Here is a 19,763-nt window from a genome sequence, read left to right as displayed (position 1 = left end):
AGCCAGTCATGTGGAAACCACTGAAAAATTTTCCTGAGATATTTCATTGCAAATTGCACACATTAAAGTTTTTTTTTATGTTCATTAATAATGGCAGCCAGTCATGTGGAAACCACTGAAAAGATTTCCTGAGACATTTCATTGCAAATTGCACACATTAAAGTTATTTTTTATGTTCATTAATAATGGCAGCCAGTCATGTGGAAACCACTGAAAAATTTTCCTGAGACATTTCATTGCAAATTGCACACATTAAAGTTTTTTTTTATGTTCATTAATAATGGCAGCCAGTTATGTGGAAACCACTGAAAAATTTTCCTGAGATATTTCATTGCAAATTGCACACATTAAAGTTTTTTTTTATGTTCATTAATAATGGCAGCCAGTCATGTGGAAACCACTGAAAAATTTTCCTGAGACATTTTATTGCAAAATGCACACATTGAACAAGAATTTTTTTTTAAATTTTTCAAAGTTCTTTTCATATTTCAAAAGTTTATTTTTATGTTCAGTAATATTGTTTTATCATTCCAAAACATGTTAGCACCACTAAAGCTACAGTAGAACTTGGATAACGTCACCCCAGGAGAAACAGAAAAAGTGACGACTTACACGAACTGACGACTTACACGAAAATTTTTCAAAATTTCCTTCATACTGCAAAAGTTTATTTTGATGTTCAGTAATATTGTTTTATTATTCCAAAACGTGTTAGCACCGCTAAAACTTGGTTTAAAGTTAAAAAGTTGTCAATGAACAAAAGTTCATTGAATTGCTTATACCTGCATTGAGAGCTATGCAGCTGCTTTATTTAAGGAGATAGCGTATATTTTAAGTTAAAGTCACACTCTAATTATTTTTTTTGACTAAAGTTATTGTAAATGGCCTAAGATATTTTATCCTACACAAAAAAATTCGATTATCAAGAAAAAAATTTTTTTTCGAAAATCTTTTTCAAAAATTTTTCCAAGACATTACATTGTCATTTCATACAGTGAAAAAAAAAATTTTTTCCGAAGCTTTCCAATTCTTTTTGTTTGAAACTAACGTCATTAAAAATTGTCTAAGAAAGTTGTTTTACGTACTAAAAGTGACAATTATTGAAAAAAATTGTCTTTTCAAAAATAATTTTCAAAAATTTTTCTTAGTTATTTCATACAGTGAAAAATAATTTTTTTTTGCGAAACTATCCAATTTTTTTTGTTTGAAACTAACGTCATTAAAAATTGTCTAAGAAAGTTGTTTTACGTACTAAAAGTGAACATTATTGAAAAAATCAAAAATTGTTTGCAAAATTTTTTATAAGACATTTCATAACTCATTGCACACATTGAACAAGAATTTTTTTCAAAGTTTTTCAAAATTTTTTTCCTACTGCAAAAGTTTATTTTATGTTCAGTAATATTGTTTTATCATTCCAAAACATGTTAGCACCACTAAAACTTAGTTTCAATTTAAAAAGTTGTCAATTACCAAAAATTCATTGAATTGCTTATACCTGCATTGAGAGCTGCGCAGCAGCTTTATTTAAGGAGATAGCGTATATTTTAAGTTAAAGTCGCACTCTAATTATTTTTTTTGACTAAAGTTATTGTAAATGGCCTAAGATATTTTATCCTACACAAAAAATTTCGATTATCAAGAAAAAAAATTTTTTTCGAAAATCTTTTTCAAAAATTTTTCCAAGACATTACATTGTCATTTCATACAGTGAAAAAAAAAAATTTTTTCGAAGCTTTCCAATTCTTTTTGTTTGAAACTAACGTCATTAAAAATTGTCTAAGAAAGTTGTTTTACGTACTAAAAGTGACAATTATTGAAAAAAATTGTCTTTTCAAGAAAAATTTTCAAAAATTATTCTTAGTTATTTCATACAGTGAAAAATAAATTTTTTTTGCGAAACTATCCAATTCTTTTTGTTTGAAACTAACGTCATTAAAAATTGTCTAAGAAAGTTGTTTTACGTACTAAAAGTGAACATTATTAAAAAAAATTGTCTTTTCAAAAAAAATTTTCAAAAATTTTTCTAAGACATTTCATACAGTGCAAAATAATTTTTTTTGTTCATTAATAATAGGGTGCCAGTCATGTGGAAACCACTAAAAAATTTTCCTGAGACATTTCATTGCAAATTGCACACATTGAATTTTTTTTTTATGTTCAATAATAATGGCAGCCAGTCATGTGGAAACCACTGAAAAATTTTGCTGAGACATTTCATTGCAAATTGCACACATTAAAGTTTTTTATTTATGTTCATTAATAATGGCAGCCAGTCATGTGGAAACCACTGAAAAATTTCCCTGAGACATTTCATTGCAAATTGCACACATTAAAGTTTTTTTTTATGTTCATTAATAATGGCAGCCAGTCATGTGGAAACCACTGAAAAGATTTCCTGAGACATTTCATTGCAAATTGCACACATTCAAGTTATTTTTTATGTTCATTAATAATGGCAGCCAGTCATGTGGAAACCACTGAAAAATTTTCCTGAGACATTTCATTGCAAATTGCACACATTAAAGTTTTTTTTTATGTTCATTAATAATGGCAGCCAGTCATGTGGAAACCACTGAAAAATTATCCTGAGACATTTCATTGCAAATTGCACACATTAAAATTTTTTTTTTATGTTCATTAATAACGGCAGCCAGTCATGTGGAAACCACTGAAAAATTTTCCTGAGACATTTCATTGCAAATTGCACACATTAAAGTTTTTTTTTTATGTTCATTAATAATGGCAGCCAGTCATGTGGAAACCACTGAAAAATTTCCCTGAGATATTTCATTGCAAATTGCACACATTAAAGTTTTTTTTTATGTTTATAAATAATGGCAGCCAGTCATGTGGAAACCACTGAAAAATTTTCCTGAGATATTTCATTGCAAATTGCACACATTAATGTTTTTTTTTATGTTCATTAATAATGGCAGCCAGTCATGTGGAAACCACTGAAAAGATTTCCTGAGACATTTCATTGCAAATTGCACACATTAAAGTTATTTTTTATGTTCATTAATAATGGCAGCCAGTCATGTGGAAACCACTGAAAAATTTTCCTGAGACATTTCATTGCAAATTGCACACATTAAAGTTATTTTTTATGTTCATTAATAATGGCAGCCAGTCATGTGGAAACCACTGAAAAATTTTCCTGAGACATTTCATTGCAAAATGCACACATTGAACAAGAATTTTTTTCAAAATTTTTCAAAGTTCTTTTCATACCTCAAAAGTTTATTTTTATGTTCAGTAATATTGTTTTATCAATCCAAAACATGTTAGCACCACTAAAGCTACAGTAGAACTTGGATAACGTCACCCCAGGAGAAACAGAAAAAGTGACGACTTACACGAACTGACGACTTACACGAAAATTTTTCAAAATTTCTTTCATACTGCAAAAGTTTATTTTGATGTTCAGTAATATTGTTTTATTATTCCAAAACGTGTTAGCACCGCTAAAACTTGGTTTAAAGTTAAAAAGTTGTCAATGAACAAAAGTTCATTGAATTGCTTGTACCTGCATTGAGAGCTGTGCAGCTGCTTTATTTAAGGAGATAGCGTATATTTTAAGTTAAAGTCACACTCTAATTATTTTTTTTGACTAAAGTTATTGTAAATGGCCTAAGATATTTTATCCTACACAAAAAGTTTCGATTATCAAGAAAAAAATTTTTTTTCGAAAATCTTTTTCAAAATTTTTCCAAGACATTACATTGTCATTTCATACAGTGAAAAAAAAAATTTTTTTCGAAGCTTTCCAATTCTTTTTGTTTGATACTAACGTCATTAAAAATTGTCTAAGAAAGTTGTTTTACGTACTAAAAGTGACAATTATTGAAAAAAATTGTCTTTTCAAAAAAAATTTTCAAAAATTTTTCTTAGTTATTTCATACAGTGAAAAATAAATTTTTTTGCGAAACTATCCAATTCTTTTTGTTTGAAACTAACGTCATTAAAAATTGTCTAAGAAAGTTGTTTTACGTACTAAAAGTGAACATTATTGAAAAAATCAAAAATTGTTTGCAAAATTTTTTATAAGACATTTCATAACTCATTGCACACATTGAACAAGAATTATTTTCAAAGTTTTTCAAAATTTTTTTCCTACTGCAAAAGTTTATTTTTATGTTCAGTAATATTGTTTTATCATTCCAAAACATGTTAGCACCACTAAAACTTAGTTTCAAGTTAAAAAGTTGTCAATTACCAAAAATTCATTGAATTGCTTATACCTGCATTGAGAGCTGCGCAGCAGCTTTATTTAAGGAGATAGCGTATATTTTAAGTTAAAGTCGCACTCTAATTATTTTTTTTGACTAAAGTTATTGTAAATGGCCTAAGATGTTTTATCCTACAAAAAAAGTTTCGATTATCAAGAAAAAAAATTTTTTTCGAAAATCTTTTTCAAAAATTTTTCCAAGACATTACATTGTCATTTCATACAGTGAAAAAAAAAATTTTTTTCGAAGCTTTCCAATTCTTTTTGTTTGAAACTAACGTCATTAAAAATTGTCTAAGAAAGTTGTTTTACGTACTAAAAGTGACAATTATTGAAAAAAATTGTCTTTTCAAAAAAAATTTTCAAAAATTTTACTTAGTTATTTCATACAGTGAAAAATAAATTTTTTTGCGAAACTATCCAATTCTTTTTGTTTGAAACTAACGTCATTAAAAATTGTCTAAGAAAGTTGTTTTACGTACTAAATGTGAACATTATTGAAAAAATCAAAAATTGTTTGCAAAATTTTTTATAAGACATTTCATAACTCATTGCACACATTAAACAAGAATATTTTTCAATATTTTTCAAAATTTTTTTCATACTGCAAAAGTTTATTTTTATGTTCAGTAATAATGTTTTATCATTCCAAAACGTGTTAGCACCGCTAAAACTTGGTTTCAAGTTAAAAAGTATTCAATGAACAAAAGTTCATTGAATTGGTTATACCTGCATTGAGAGCTGTGCAGCTGTTTTATTTAAGGAGATAGCGTATATTTTAAGTTAAAGTCACACTCTAATTATTTTTTTTGACTAAAGTTATTGTAAATGGCCTAAGATGTTTTATCCTACAAAAAAAGTTTCGATTATCAAGAAAAAAAATTTTTTTCGAAAATCTTTTTCAAAAATTTTTCCAAGACATTACATGGTCATTTCAAACAGTGAAAAAAAATTTTTTTCCGAAGCTTTCCAATTCTTTTTGTTTGAAACTAATGTCATTAAAAATTGTCTAAGAAAGTTGTTTTACGTACTAAAAGTGAACATTATTAAAAAAAATTGTCTTTTCAAAAAAAATTTTAAAAAATTTTTCTAAGACATTTCATACAGTGCAAAATAATTTTTTTTGTTCATTAATAATAGGGTGCCAGTCATGTGGAAACCACTAAAAAATTTTCCTGAGACATTTCATTGCAAATTGCACACATTGAATTTTTTTTTTATGTTCATTAATAATGGCAGCCAGTCATGTGGAAACCACTGAAAAATTTGCCTGAGACATTTCATTGCAAATTGCACACATTAAAGTTTTCTTTTATGTTCATTAATAATGGCAGCCAGTCATGTGGAAACCACTGAAAAATTTTCCTGAGACATTTCATTGCAAATTGCACACATTAAAGTTTTTTTTTATGTTCATTAATAATGGCAGCCAGTCATGTGGAAACCACTGAAAAATTTCCCTGAGACATTTCATTGCAAATTGCACACATTAAAGTTTTTTTTTATGTTCATAAATAATGGCAGCCAGTCATGTGGAAACCACTGAAAAATTTTCCTGAGATATTTCATTGCAAATTGCACACATTAAAGTTTTTTTTTATGTTCATTAATAATGGCAGCCAGTCATGTGGAAACCACTGAAAAGATTTCCTGAGACATTTCATTGCAAATTGCACACATTAAAGTTATTTTTTATGTTCATTAATAATGACAGCCAGTCATGTGGAAACCACTGAAAAATTTTCCTGAGACATTTCATTGCAAATTGCACACATTAAAGTTTTTTTTTATATTCATTAATAATGGCAGCCAGTCATGTGGAAACCACTGAAAAATTTTCCTGAGATATTTCATTGCAAATTGCACACATTAAAGTTTTTTTTTATGTTCATTAATAATGGCAGCCAGTCATGTGGAAACCACTGAAAAGATTTCCTGAGACATTTCATTGCAAATTGCACACATTAAAGTTATTTTTTATGTTCATTAATAATGGCAGCCAGTCATGTGGAAACCACTGAAAAATTTTCCTGAGACATTTCATTGCAAATTGCACACATTAAAGTTTTTTTTTAAATCAAATATAGTTATTACTATCTGAAGCCTTGATAGTAATAACAAGATAGTAAGAAGAAGAAGGCTTCAGATAGTAATAACAAGTAATAACAAGTAATAACAAGTAATAACAAGTAATAACAAGAAGGCTTCAGATAGTAATAACTATATTTGATTTAATTTGCTCTGCTTTGCTTTTTTGCTTAGCATTGAGCACTTTTTTGTAGTATTGATAGTTTTCATTGTTTTAAAGTTTTTTTTTATGTTCATTAATAATGGCAGCCAGTCATGTGGAAACCACTGAAAAATTTTCCTGAGATATTTCATTGCAAATTGCACACATTAAAGTTTTTTTTTATGTTCATTAATAATGGCAGCCAGTCATGTGGAAACCACTGAAAAATTTTCCTGAGACATTTTATTGCAAAATGCACACATTGAACAAGAATTTTTTTAAAAATTTTTCAAAGTTCTTTTCATACTTCAAAAGTTTATTTTTATGTTCAGTATTATTGTTTTATCATTCCAAAACATGTTAGCACCACTAAAGCTACAGTAGAACTTGGATAACGTCACCCCAGGAGAAACAGAAAAAGTGACGACTTACACGAACTGACGACTTACACAAAAATTTTTCAAAATTTCCTTCATACTGCAAAAGTTTATTTTGATGTTCAGTAATATTGTTTTATTATTCCAAAACGTGTTAGCACCGCTAAAACTTGGTTTAAAGTTAAAAAGTTGTCAATGAACAAAAGTTCATTGAATTGCTTATACCTGCATTGAGAGCTGTGCAGCTGCTTTATTTAAGGAGATAGCGTATATTTTAAGTTAAAGTCACACTCTAATTATTTTTTTTGACTAAAGTTATTGTAAATGGCCTAAGATATTTTATCCTACACAAAAAGTTTCGATTATCAAGAAAAAAAATTTTTTCGAAAATCTTTTTCAAAAATTTTTTTAAGACATTACATGGTCATTTCATACAGTGAAAACAAAATTTATTCCGAAGCTTTCCAATTATTTTTGTTTGAAACTAACGTTTTAAAAAATTGTCTAAGAAAGTTGTTTTACGTACAAAAAGTGAACATTATTGAAAAAAATTGTGTTTTCAAAAAAAATTTTCAAAAATTTTTCTAAGACATTTCATACAGTGAAAAATAATTTTTTTTTGCTAAAGTATCCAATTCTTTTTGTTTGAAACTAACGTCATAAAAAATTGTCTAAGAAAGTTGTTTTACGTACTAAAAGTGAACATTATTAAAAAAATCAAAAATTGTTTGCAAAATTTTTTATAAGACATTTCATAACTCATTGCACACATTGAACAAGAATTTTTTTCAAAGTTTTTCAAAATTTTTTTCCTACTGCAAAAGTTTATTTTTATGTTCAGTAATATTGTTTTATCATTCCAAAACATGTTAGCACCACTAAAACTTAGTTTCAAGTTAAAAAGTTGTCAATTACCAAAAGTTCATTGAATTGCTTATACCTGCATTGAGAGCTGCGCAGCAGCTTTATTTAAGGAAATAGCGTATATTTTAAATTAAAGTCACACTCTAATTATTTTTTTTGACTAAAGTTATTGTAAATGGCCTAAGATATTTTATCCTACACAAAAAATTTCGATTATCAAGAAAAAAATTTTTCCAAGACATTACATTGTCATTTCATACAGTGAAAAAAAAAATTTTTTTCGAAGCTTTTCAATTCTTTTTGTTTGAAACTAACGTCATTAAAAATTGTCTAAGAAAGTTGTTTTACGTACTAAAAGTGACAATTATTGAAAAAAATTGTCTTTTCAAAAAAAATTTTCAAAAATTTTTCTTAGTTATTTCATACAGTGAAAAATAAATTTTATTTGCGAAACTATCCAATTCTTTTTGTTTGAAACTAACGTCATTAAAAATTGTCTAAGAAAGTTGTTTTACGTACTAAATGTGAACATTATTGAAAAAATCAAAAATTGTTTGCAAAATTTTTTATAAGACATTTCATAACTCATTGCACACATTAAACAAGAATATTTTTCAAAATTTTTCAAAATTTTTTTCATACTGCAAAAGTTTATTTTTATGTTCAGTAATAATGTTTTATCATTCCAAAACGTGTTAGCACCGCTAAAACTTGGTTTCAAGTTAAAAAGTATTCAATGAACAAAAGTTTATTGAATTGGTTATACCTGCATTGAGAGCTGTGCAGCTGTTTTATTTAAGGAGATATTTTAAGTTAAAGTCACACTCTAATTATTTTTTTTGACTAAAGTTATTGTAAATGGCCTAAGATGTTTTATCCTACAAAAAAAGTTTCGATTATCAAGAAAAAAAATTTTTTTCGAAAATCTTTTTCAAAAATTTTTCCAAGACATTACATGGTCATTTCAAACAGTGAAAAAAAATTTTTTTCCGAAGCTTTCCAATTCTTTTTGTTTGAAACTAACGTCATTAAAAATTGTCTAAGAAAGTTGTTTTACGTACTAAAAGTGAACATTATTGAAAAAATCAAAAATTGTTTGCAAAATTTTTTATAAGACATTTCATAACTCATTGCACACATTGAACAAGAATTTTTTTCAAAGTTTTTCAAAATTTTTTTCCTACTGCAAAAGTTTATTTTATGTTCAGTAATATTGTTTTATCATTCCAAAACATGTTAGCACCACTAAAACTTAGTTTCAATTTAAAAAGTTGTCAATTACCAAAAATTCATTGAATTGCTTATACCTGCATTGAGAGCTGCGCAGCAGCTTTATTTAAGGAGATAGCGTATATTTTAAGTTAAAGTCGCACTCTAATTATTTTTTTTGACTAAAGTTATTGTAAATGGCCTAAGATATTTTATCCTACACAAAAAATTTCGATTATCAAGAAAAAAAATTTTTTTCGAAAATCTTTTTCAAAAATTTTTCCAAGACATTACATTGTCATTTCATACAGTGAAAAAAAAAAATTTTTTCGAAGCTTTCCAATTCTTTTTGTTTGAAACTAACGTCATTAAAAATTGTCTAAGAAAGTTGTTTTACGTACTAAAAGTGACAATTATTGAAAAAAATTGTCTTTTCAAGAAAAATTTTCAAAAATTATTCTTAGTTATTTCATACAGTGAAAAATAAATTTTTTTTGCGAAACTATCCAATTCTTTTTGTTTGAAACTAACGTCATTAAAAATTGTCTAAGAAAGTTGTTTTACGTACTAAAAGTGAACATTATTAAAAAAAATTGTCTTTTCAAAAAAAATTTTCAAAAATTTTTCTAAGACATTTCATACAGTGCAAAATAATTTTTTTTGTTCATTAATAATAGGGTGCCAGTCATGTGGAAACCACTAAAAAATTTTCCTGAGACATTTCATTGCAAATTGCACACATTGAATTTTTTTTTTATGTTCAATAATAATGGCAGCCAGTCATGTGGAAACCACTGAAAAATTTTGCTGAGACATTTCATTGCAAATTGCACACATTAAAGTTTTTTATTTATGTTCATTAATAATGGCAGCCAGTCATGTGGAAACCACTGAAAAATTTCCCTGAGACATTTCATTGCAAATTGCACACATTAAAGTTTTTTTTTATGTTCATTAATAATGGCAGCCAGTCATGTGGAAACCACTGAAAAGATTTCCTGAGACATTTCATTGCAAATTGCACACATTCAAGTTATTTTTTATGTTCATTAATAATGGCAGCCAGTCATGTGGAAACCACTGAAAAATTTTCCTGAGACATTTCATTGCAAATTGCACACATTAAAGTTTTTTTTTATGTTCATTAATAATGGCAGCCAGTCATGTGGAAACCACTGAAAAATTATCCTGAGACATTTCATTGCAAATTGCACACATTAAAATTTTTTTTTTATGTTCATTAATAACGGCAGCCAGTCATGTGGAAACCACTGAAAAATTTTTCCAAGACATTACATTGTCATTTCATACAGTGAAAAAAAAAAATTTTTTCGAAGCTTTCCAATTCTTTTTGTTTGAAACTAACGTCATTAAAAATTGTCTAAGAAAGTTGTTTTACGTACTAAAAGTGACAATTATTGAAAAAAATTGTCTTTTCAAGAAAAATTTTCAAAAATTATTCTTAGTTATTTCATACAGTGAAAAATAAATTTTTTTTGCGAAACTATCCAATTCTTTTTGTTTGAAACTAACGTCATTAAAAATTGTCTAAGAAAGTTGTTTTACGTACTAAAAGTGAACATTATTAAAAAAAATTGTCTTTTCAAAAAAAATTTTCAAAAATTTTTCTAAGACATTTCATACAGTGCAAAATAATTTTTTTTGTTCATTAATAATAGGGTGCCAGTCATGTGGAAACCACTAAAAAATTTTCCTGAGACATTTCATTGCAAATTGCACACATTGAATTTTTTTTTTATGTTCAATAATAATGGCAGCCAGTCATGTGGAAACCACTGAAAAATTTTGCTGAGACATTTCATTGCAAATTGCACACATTAAAGTTTTTTATTTATGTTCATTAATAATGGCAGCCAGTCATGTGGAAACCACTGAAAAATTTCCCTGAGACATTTCATTGCAAATTGCACACATTAAAGTTTTTTTTTATGTTCATTAATAATGGCAGCCAGTCATGTGGAAACCACTGAAAAGATTTCCTGAGACATTTCATTGCAAATTGCACACATTCAAGTTATTTTTTATGTTCATTAATAATGGCAGCCAGTCATGTGGAAACCACTGAAAAATTTTCCTGAGACATTTCATTGCAAATTGCACACATTAAAGTTTTTTTTTATGTTCATTAATAATGGCAGCCAGTCATGTGGAAACCACTGAAAAATTATCCTGAGACATTTCATTGCAAATTGCACACATTAAAATTTTTTTTTTATGTTCATTAATAACGGCAGCCAGTCATGTGGAAACCACTGAAAAATTTTCCTGAGACATTTCATTGCAAATTGCACACATTAAAGTTTTTTTTTTATGTTCATTAATAATGGCAGCCAGTCATGTGGAAACCACTGAAAAATTTCCCTGAGACATTTCATTGCAAATTGCACACATTCAAGTTTTTTTTTATGTTTATAAATAATGGCAGCCAGTCATGTGGAAACCACTGAAAAATTTTCCTGAGATATTTCATTGCAAATTGCACACATTAATGTTTTTTTTTATGTTCATTAATAATGGCAGCCAGTCATGTGGAAACCACTGAAAAGATTTCCTGAGACATTTCATTGCAAATTGCACACATTAAAGTTATTTTTTATGTTCATTAATAATGGCAGCCAGTCATGTGGAAACCACTGAAAAATTTTCCTGAGACATTTCATTGCAAATTGCACACATTAAAGTTATTTTTTATGTTCATTAATAATGGCAGCCAGTCATGTGGAAACCACTGAAAAATTTTCCTGAGACATTTCATTGCAAAATGCACACATTGAACAAGAATTTTTTTCAAAATTTTTCAAAGTTCTTTTCATACCTAAAAAGTTTATTTTTATGTTCAGTAATATTGTTTTATCAATCCAAAACATGTTAGCACCACTAAAGCTACAGTAGAACTTGGATAACGTCACCCCAGGAGAAACAGAAAAAGTGACGACTTACACGAACTGACGACTTACACGAAAATTTTTCAAAATTTCTTTCATACTGCAAAAGTTTATTTTGATGTTCAGTAATATTGTTTTATTATTCCAAAACGTGTTAGCACCGCTAAAACTTGGTTTAAAGTTAAAAAGTTGTCAATGAACAAAAGTTCATTGAATTGCTTATACCTGCATTGAGAGCTGTGCAGCTGCTTTATTTAAGGAGATAGCGTATATTTTAAGTTAAAGTCACACTCTAATTATTTTTTTTGACTAAAGTTATTGTAAATGGCCTAAGATATTTTATCCTACACAAAAAGTTTCGATTATCAAGAAAAAAATTTTTTTTCGAAAATCTTTTTCAAAATTTTTCCAAGACATTACATTGTCATTTCATACAGTGAAAAAAAAAATTTTTTTCGAAGCTTTCCAATTCTTTTTGTTTGATACTAACGTCATTAAAAATTGTCTAAGAAAGTTGTTTTACGTACTAAAAGTGACAATTATTGAAAAAAATTGTCTTTTCAAAAAAAATTTTCAAAAATTTTTCTTAGTTATTTCATACAGTGAAAAATAAATTTTTTTGCGAAACTATCCAATTCTTTTTGTTTGAAACTAACGTCATTAAAAATTGTCTAAGAAAGTTGTTTTACGTACTAAAAGTGAACATTATTGAAAAAATCAAAAATTGTTTGCAAAATTTTTTATAAGACATTTCATAACTCATTGCACACATTGAACAAGAATTATTTTCAAAGTTTTTCAAAATTTTTTTCCTACTGCAAAAGTTTATTTTGATGTTCAGTAATAATGTTTTATTATTCCAAAACGTGTTAGCACCACTAAAACTTAGTTTCAAGTTAAAAAGTTGTCAATTACCAAAAATTCATTGAATTGCTTATACCTGCATTGAGAGCTGCGCAGCAGCTTTATTTAAGGAGATAGCGTATATTTTAAGTTAAAGTCGCACTCTAATTATTTTTTTTGACTAAAGTTATTGTAAATGGCCTAAGATGTTTTATCCTACAAAAAAAGTTTCGATTATCAAGAAAAAAAATTTTTTTCGAAAATCTTTTTCAAAAATTTTTCCAAGACATTACATGGTCATTTCAAACAGTGAAAAAAAATTTTTTTCCGAAGCTTTCCAATTCTTTTTGTTTGAAACTAATGTCATTAAAAAATGTCTAAGAAAGTTGTTTTACGTACTAAAAGTGAACATTATTAAAAAAAATTGTCTTTTCAAAAAAAATTTTCAAAAATTTTTCTAAGACATTTCATACAGTGCAAAATAATTTGTTTTGTTTATTAATAATAGGGTGCCAGTCATGTGGAAACCACTAAAAAATTTTCCTGAGACATTTCATTGCAAATTGCACACATTGAATGTTTTTTTTATGTTCATTAATAATGGCAGCCAGTCATGTGGAAACCACTGAAAAATTTTCCTGAGACATTTCATTGCAAATTGCACACATTAAAGTTTTTTTTTTATGTTCATTAATAATGGCAGCCAGTCATGTGGAAACCACTGAAAAATTTCCCTGAAACATTTCATTGCAAATTGCACACATTAAAGTTTTTTTTTATGTTCATAAATAATGGCAGCCAGTCATGTGGAAACCACTGAAAAATTTTCCTGAGATATTTCATTGCAAATTGCACACATTAAAGTTTTTTTTTATGTTCATAAATAATGGCAGCCAGTCATGTGGAAACCACTGAAAAATTTTCCTGAGATATTTCATTGCAAATTGCACACATTAAAGTTATTTTTTATGTTCATTAATAATGGCAGCCAGTCATGTGGAAACCACTGAAAAGATTTCCTGAGACATTTCATTGCAAATTGCACACATTAAAGTTATTTTTTATGTTCATTAATAATGACAGCCAGTCATGTGGAAACCACTGAAAAATTTTCCTGAGACATTTCATTGCAAATTGCACACATTAAAGTTTTTTTTTATATTCATTAATAATGGCAGCCAGTCATGTGGAAACCACTGAAAAATTTTCCTGAGATATTTCATTGCAAATTGCACACATTAAAGTTTTTTTTTATGTTCATTAATAATGGCAGCCAGTCATGTGGAAACCACTGAAAAATTTTCCTGAGACATTTTATTGCAAAATGCACACATTGAACAAGAATTTTTTTCAAAATTTTTCAAAGTTCTTTTCATATTTCAAAAGTTTATTTTTATGTTCAGTAATATTGTTTTATCATTCCAAAACATGTTAGCACCACTAAAGCTACAGTAGAACTTGGATAACGTCACCCCAGGAGAAACAGAAAAAGTGACGACTTACACGAACTGACGACTTACACGAAAATTTTTCAAATTTTCCTTCATACTGCAAAAGTTTATTTTGATGTTCAGTAATAATGTTTTATTATTCCAAAACGTGTTAGCACCGCTAAAACTTAGTTTAAAGTTAAAAAGTTGTCAATGAACAAAAGTTCATTGAAGTGCTTATACCTGCATTGAGAGCTGTGCAGCTGCTTTATTTAAGGAGATAGCGTATATTTTAAGTTAAAGTCACACTCTAATTATTTTTTTTGACTAAAGTTATTGTAAATGGCCTAAGATATTTTATCCTACACAAAAAAATTCGATCATCAAGAAAAAAATTTTTTTTCGAAAATCTTTTTCAAAAATTTTTCCAAGACATTACATTGTCATTTCATACAGTGAAAAAAAAAATTTTTTCCGAAGCTTTCCAATTCTTTTTGTTTGAAACTAACGTCATTAAAAATTGTCTAAGAAAGTTGTTTTACGTACTAAAAGTGACAATTATTGAAAAAAATTGTCTTTTCAAAAATAATTTTCAAAAATTTTTCTTAGTTATTTCATACAGTGAAAAATAATTTTTTTTTGCGAAACTATCCAATTTTTTTTGTTTGAAACTAACGTCATTAAAAATTGTCTAAGAAAGTTGTTTTACGTACTAAAAGTGAACATTATTGAAAAAATCAAAAATTGTTTGCAAAATTTTTTATAAGACATTTCATAACTCAGTGCACACATTGAACAAGAATTTTTTTCAAAGTTTTTCAAAATTTTTTTCCTACTGCAAAAGTTTATTTTATGTTCAGTAATATTGTTTTATCATTCCAAAACATGTTAGCACCACTAAAACTTAGTTTCAATTTAAAAAGTTGTCAATTACCAAAAATTCATTGAATTGCTTATACCTGCATTGAGAGCTGCGCAGCAGCTTTATTTAAGGAGATAGCGTATATTTTAAGTTAAAGTCGCACTCTAATTATTTTTTTTGACTAAAGTTATTGTAAATGGCCTAAGATATTTTATCCTACACAAAAAATTTCGATTATCAAGAAAAAAAATTTTTTTCGAAAATCTTTTTCAAAAATTTTTCCAAGACATTACATTGTCATTTCATACAGTGAAAAAAAAAAATTTTTTCGAAGCTTTCCAATTCTTTTTGTTTGAAACTAACGTCATTAAAAATTGTCTAAGAAAGTTGTTTTACGTACTAAAAGTGACAATTATTGAAAAAAATTGTCTTTTCAAGAAAAATTTTCAAAAATTATTCTTAGTTATTTCATACAGTGAAAAATAAATTTTTTTTGCGAAACTATCCAATTCTTTTTGTTTGAAACTAACGTCATTAAAAATTGTCTAAGAAAGTTGTTTTACGTACTAAAAGTGAACATTATTAAAAAAAATTGTCTTTTCAAAAAAAATTTTCAAAAATTTTTCTAAGACATTTCATACAGTGCAAAATAATTTTTTTTGTTCATTAATAATAGGGTGCCAGTCATGTGGAAACCACTAAAAAATTTTCCTGAGACATTTCATTGCAAATTGCACACATTGAATTTTTTTTTTATGTTCAATAATAATGGCAGCCAGTCATGTGGAAACCACTGAAAAATTTTGCTGAGACATTTCATTGCAAATTGCACACATTAAAGTTTTTTATTTATGTTCATTAATAATGGCAGCCAGTCATGTGGAAACCACTGAAAAATTTCCCTGAGACATTTCATTGCAAATTGCACACATTAAAGTTTTTTTTTATGTTCATTAATAATGGCAGCCAGTCATGTGGAAACCACTGAAAAGATTTCCTGAGACATTTCATTGCAAATTGCACACATTCAAGTTATTTTTTATGTTCATTAATAATGGCAGCCAGTCATGTGGAAACCACTGAAAAATTTTCCTGAGACATTTCATTGCAAATTGCACACATTAAAGTTTTTTTTTATGTTCATTAATAATGGCAGCCAGTCATGTGGAAACCACTGAAAAATTATCCTGAGACATTTCATTGCAAATTGCACACATTAAAATTTTTTTTTTATGTTCATTAATAACGGCAGCCAGTCATGTGGAAACCACTGAAAAATTTTCCTGAGACATTTCATTGCAAATTGCACACATTAAAGTTTTTTTTTTATGTTCATTAATAATGGCAGCCAGTCATGTGGAAACCACTGAAAAATTTCCCTGAGACATTTCATTGCAAATTGCACACATTAAAGTTTTTTTTTATGTTTATAAATAATGGCAGCCAGTCATGTGGAAACCACTGAAAAATTTTCCTGAGATATTTCATTGCAAATTGCACACATTAATGTTTTTTTTTATGTTCATTAATAATGGCAGCCAGTCATGTGGAAACCACTGAAAAGATTTCCTGAGACATTTCATTGCAAATTGCACACATTAAAGTTATTTTTTATGTTCATTAATAATGGCAGCCAGTCATGTGGAAACCACTGAAAAATTTTCCTGAGACATTTCATTGCAAATTGCACACATTAAAGTTATTTTTTATGTTCATTAATAATGGCAGCCAGTCATGTGGAAACCACTGAAAAATTTTCCTGAGACATTTCATTGCAAAATGCACACATTGAACAAGAATTTTTTTCAAAATTTTTCAAAGTTCTTTTCATACCTCAAAAGTTTATTTTTATGTTCAGTAATATTGTTTTATCAATCCAAAACATGTTAGCACCACTAAAGCTACAGTAGAACTTGGATAACGTCACCCCAGGAGAAACAGAAAAAGTGACGACTTACACGAACTGACGACTTACACGAAAATTTTTCAAAATTTCTTTCATACTGCAAAAGTTTATTTTGATGTTCAGTAATATTGTTTTATTATTCCAAAACGTGTTAGCACCGCTAAAACTTGGTTTAAAGTTAAAAAGTTGTCAATGAACAAAAGTTCATTGAATTGCTTGTACCTGCATTGAGAGCTGTGCAGCTGCTTTATTTAAGGAGATAGCGTATATTTTAAGTTAAAGTCACACTCTAATTATTTTTTTTGACTAAAGTTATTGTAAATGGCCTAAGATATTTTATCCTACACAAAAAGTTTCGATTATCAAGAAAAAAATTTTTTTTCGAAAATCTTTTTCAAAATTTTTCCAAGACATTACATTGTCATTTCATACAGTGAAAAAAAAAATTTTTTTCGAAGCTTTCCAATTCTTTTTGTTTGATACTGACGTCATTAAAAATTGTCTAAGAAAGTTGTTTTACGTACTAAAAGTGACAATTATTGAAAAAAATTGTCTTTTCAAAAAAAATTTTCAAAAATTTTTCTTAGTTATTTCATACAGTGAAAAATAAATTTTTTTGCGAAACAATCCAATTCTTTTTGTTTGAAACTAACGTCATTAAAAATTGTCTAAGAAAGTTGTTTTACGTACTAAAAGTGAACATTATTGAAAAAATCAAAAATTGTTTGCAAAATTTTTATAAGACATTTCATAACTCATTGCACACATTGAACAAGAATTATTTTCAAAGTTTTTCAAAATTTTTTTCCTACTGCAAAAGTTTATTTTTATGTTCAGTAATATTGTTTTATCATTCCAAAACATGTTAGCACCACTAAAACTTAGTTTCAAGTTAAAAAGTTGTCAATTACCAAAAATTCATTGAATTGCTTATACCTGCATTGAGAGCTGCGCAGCAGCTTTATTTAAGGAGATAGCGTATATTTTAAGTTAAAGTCGCACTCTAATTATTTTTTTTGACTAAAGTTATTGTAAATGGCCTAAGATGTTTTATCCTACAAAAAAAGTTTCGATTATCAAGAAAAAAAATTTTTTTCGAAAATCTTTTTCAAAAATTTTTCCAAGACATTACATTGTCATTTCATACAGTGAAAAAAAAAATTTTTTTCGAAGCTTTCCAATTCTTTTTGTTTGAAACTAACGTCATTAAAAATTGTCTAAGAAAGTTGTTTTACGTACTAAAAGTGACAATTATTGAAAAAAATTGTCTTTTCAAAAAAAATTTTCAAAAATTTTACTTAGTTATTTCATACAGTGAAAAATAAATTTTTTTGCGAAACTATCCAATTCTTTTTGTTTGAAACTAACGTCATTAAAAATTGTCTAAGAAAGTTGTTTTACGTACTAAATGTGAACATTATTGAAAAAATCAAAAATTGTTTGCAAAATTTTTTATAAGACATTTCATAACTCATTGCACACATTAAACAAGAATATTTTTCAATATTTTTCAAAATTTTTTTCATACTGCAAAAGTTTATTTTTATGTTCAGTAATAATGTTTTATCATTCCAAAACGTGTTAGCACCGCTAAAACTTGGTTTCAAGTTAAAAAGTATTCAATGAACAAAAGTTCATTGAATTGGTTATACCTGCATTGAGAGCTGTGCAGCTGTTTTATTTAAGGAGATAGCGTATATTTTAAGTTAAAGTCACACTCTAATTATTTTTTTTGACTAAAGTTATTGTAAATGGCCTAAGATGTTTTATCCTACAAAAAAAGTTTCGATTATCAAGAAAAAAAATTTTTTTCGAAAATCTTTTTCAAAAATTTTTCCAAGACATTACATGGTCATTTCAAACAGTGAAAAAAATTTTTTTTCCGAAGCTTTCCAATTCTTTTTGTTTGAAACTAATGTCATTAAAAATTGTCTAAGAAAGTTGTTTTACGTACTAAAAGTGAACATTATTAAAAAAAATTGTCTTTTCAAAAAAAATTTTAAAAAATTTTTCTAAGACATTTCATACAGTGCAAAATAATTTTTTTTGTTCATTAATAATAGGGTGCCAGTCATGTGGAAACCACTAAAAAATTTTCCTGAGACATTTCATTGCAAATTGCACACATTGAATTTTTTTTTTATGTTCATTAATAATGGCAGCCAGTCATGTGGAAACCACTGAAAAATTTGCCTGAGACATTTCATTGCAAATTGCACACATTAAAGTTTTCTTTTATGTTCATTAATAATGGCAGCCAGTCATGTGGAAACCACTGAAAAATTTTCCTGAGACATTTCATTGCAAATTGCACACATTAAAGTTTTTTTTTATGTTCATTAATAATGGCAGCCAGTCATGTGGAAACCACTGAAAAATTTCCCTGAGACATTTCATTGCAAATTGCACACATTAAAGTTTTTTTTTATGTTCATAAATAATGGCAGCCAGTCATGTGGAAACCACTGAAAAATTTTCCTGAGATATTTCATTGCAAATTGCACACATTAAAGTTTTTTTTTATGTTCATTAATAATGGCAGCCAGTCATGTGGAAACCACTGAAAAGATTTCCTGAGACATTTCATTGCAAATTGCACACATTAAAGTTATTTTTTATGTTCATTAATAATGACAGCCAGTCATGTGGAAACCACTGAAAAATTTTCCTGAGACATTTCATTGCAAATTGCACACATTAAAGTTTTTTTTTATATTCATTAATAATGGCAGCCAGTCATGTGGAAACCACTGAAAAATTTTCCTGAGATATTTCATTGCAAATTGCACACATTAAAGTTTTTTTTTATGTTCATTAATAATGGCAGCCAGTCATGTGGAAACCACTGAAAAGATTTCCTGAGACATTTCATTGCAAATTGCACACATTAAAGTTATTTTTTATG

Source organism: Aplidium turbinatum, chromosome 6 (assembly GCF_918807975.1).
Source record: "Aplidium turbinatum chromosome 6, kaAplTurb1.1, whole genome shotgun sequence".
NCBI classification, from domain to species: domain Eukaryota; kingdom Metazoa; phylum Chordata; class Ascidiacea; order Aplousobranchia; family Polyclinidae; genus Aplidium; species Aplidium turbinatum.
This window is presented reverse-complemented; position numbering follows the sequence as displayed.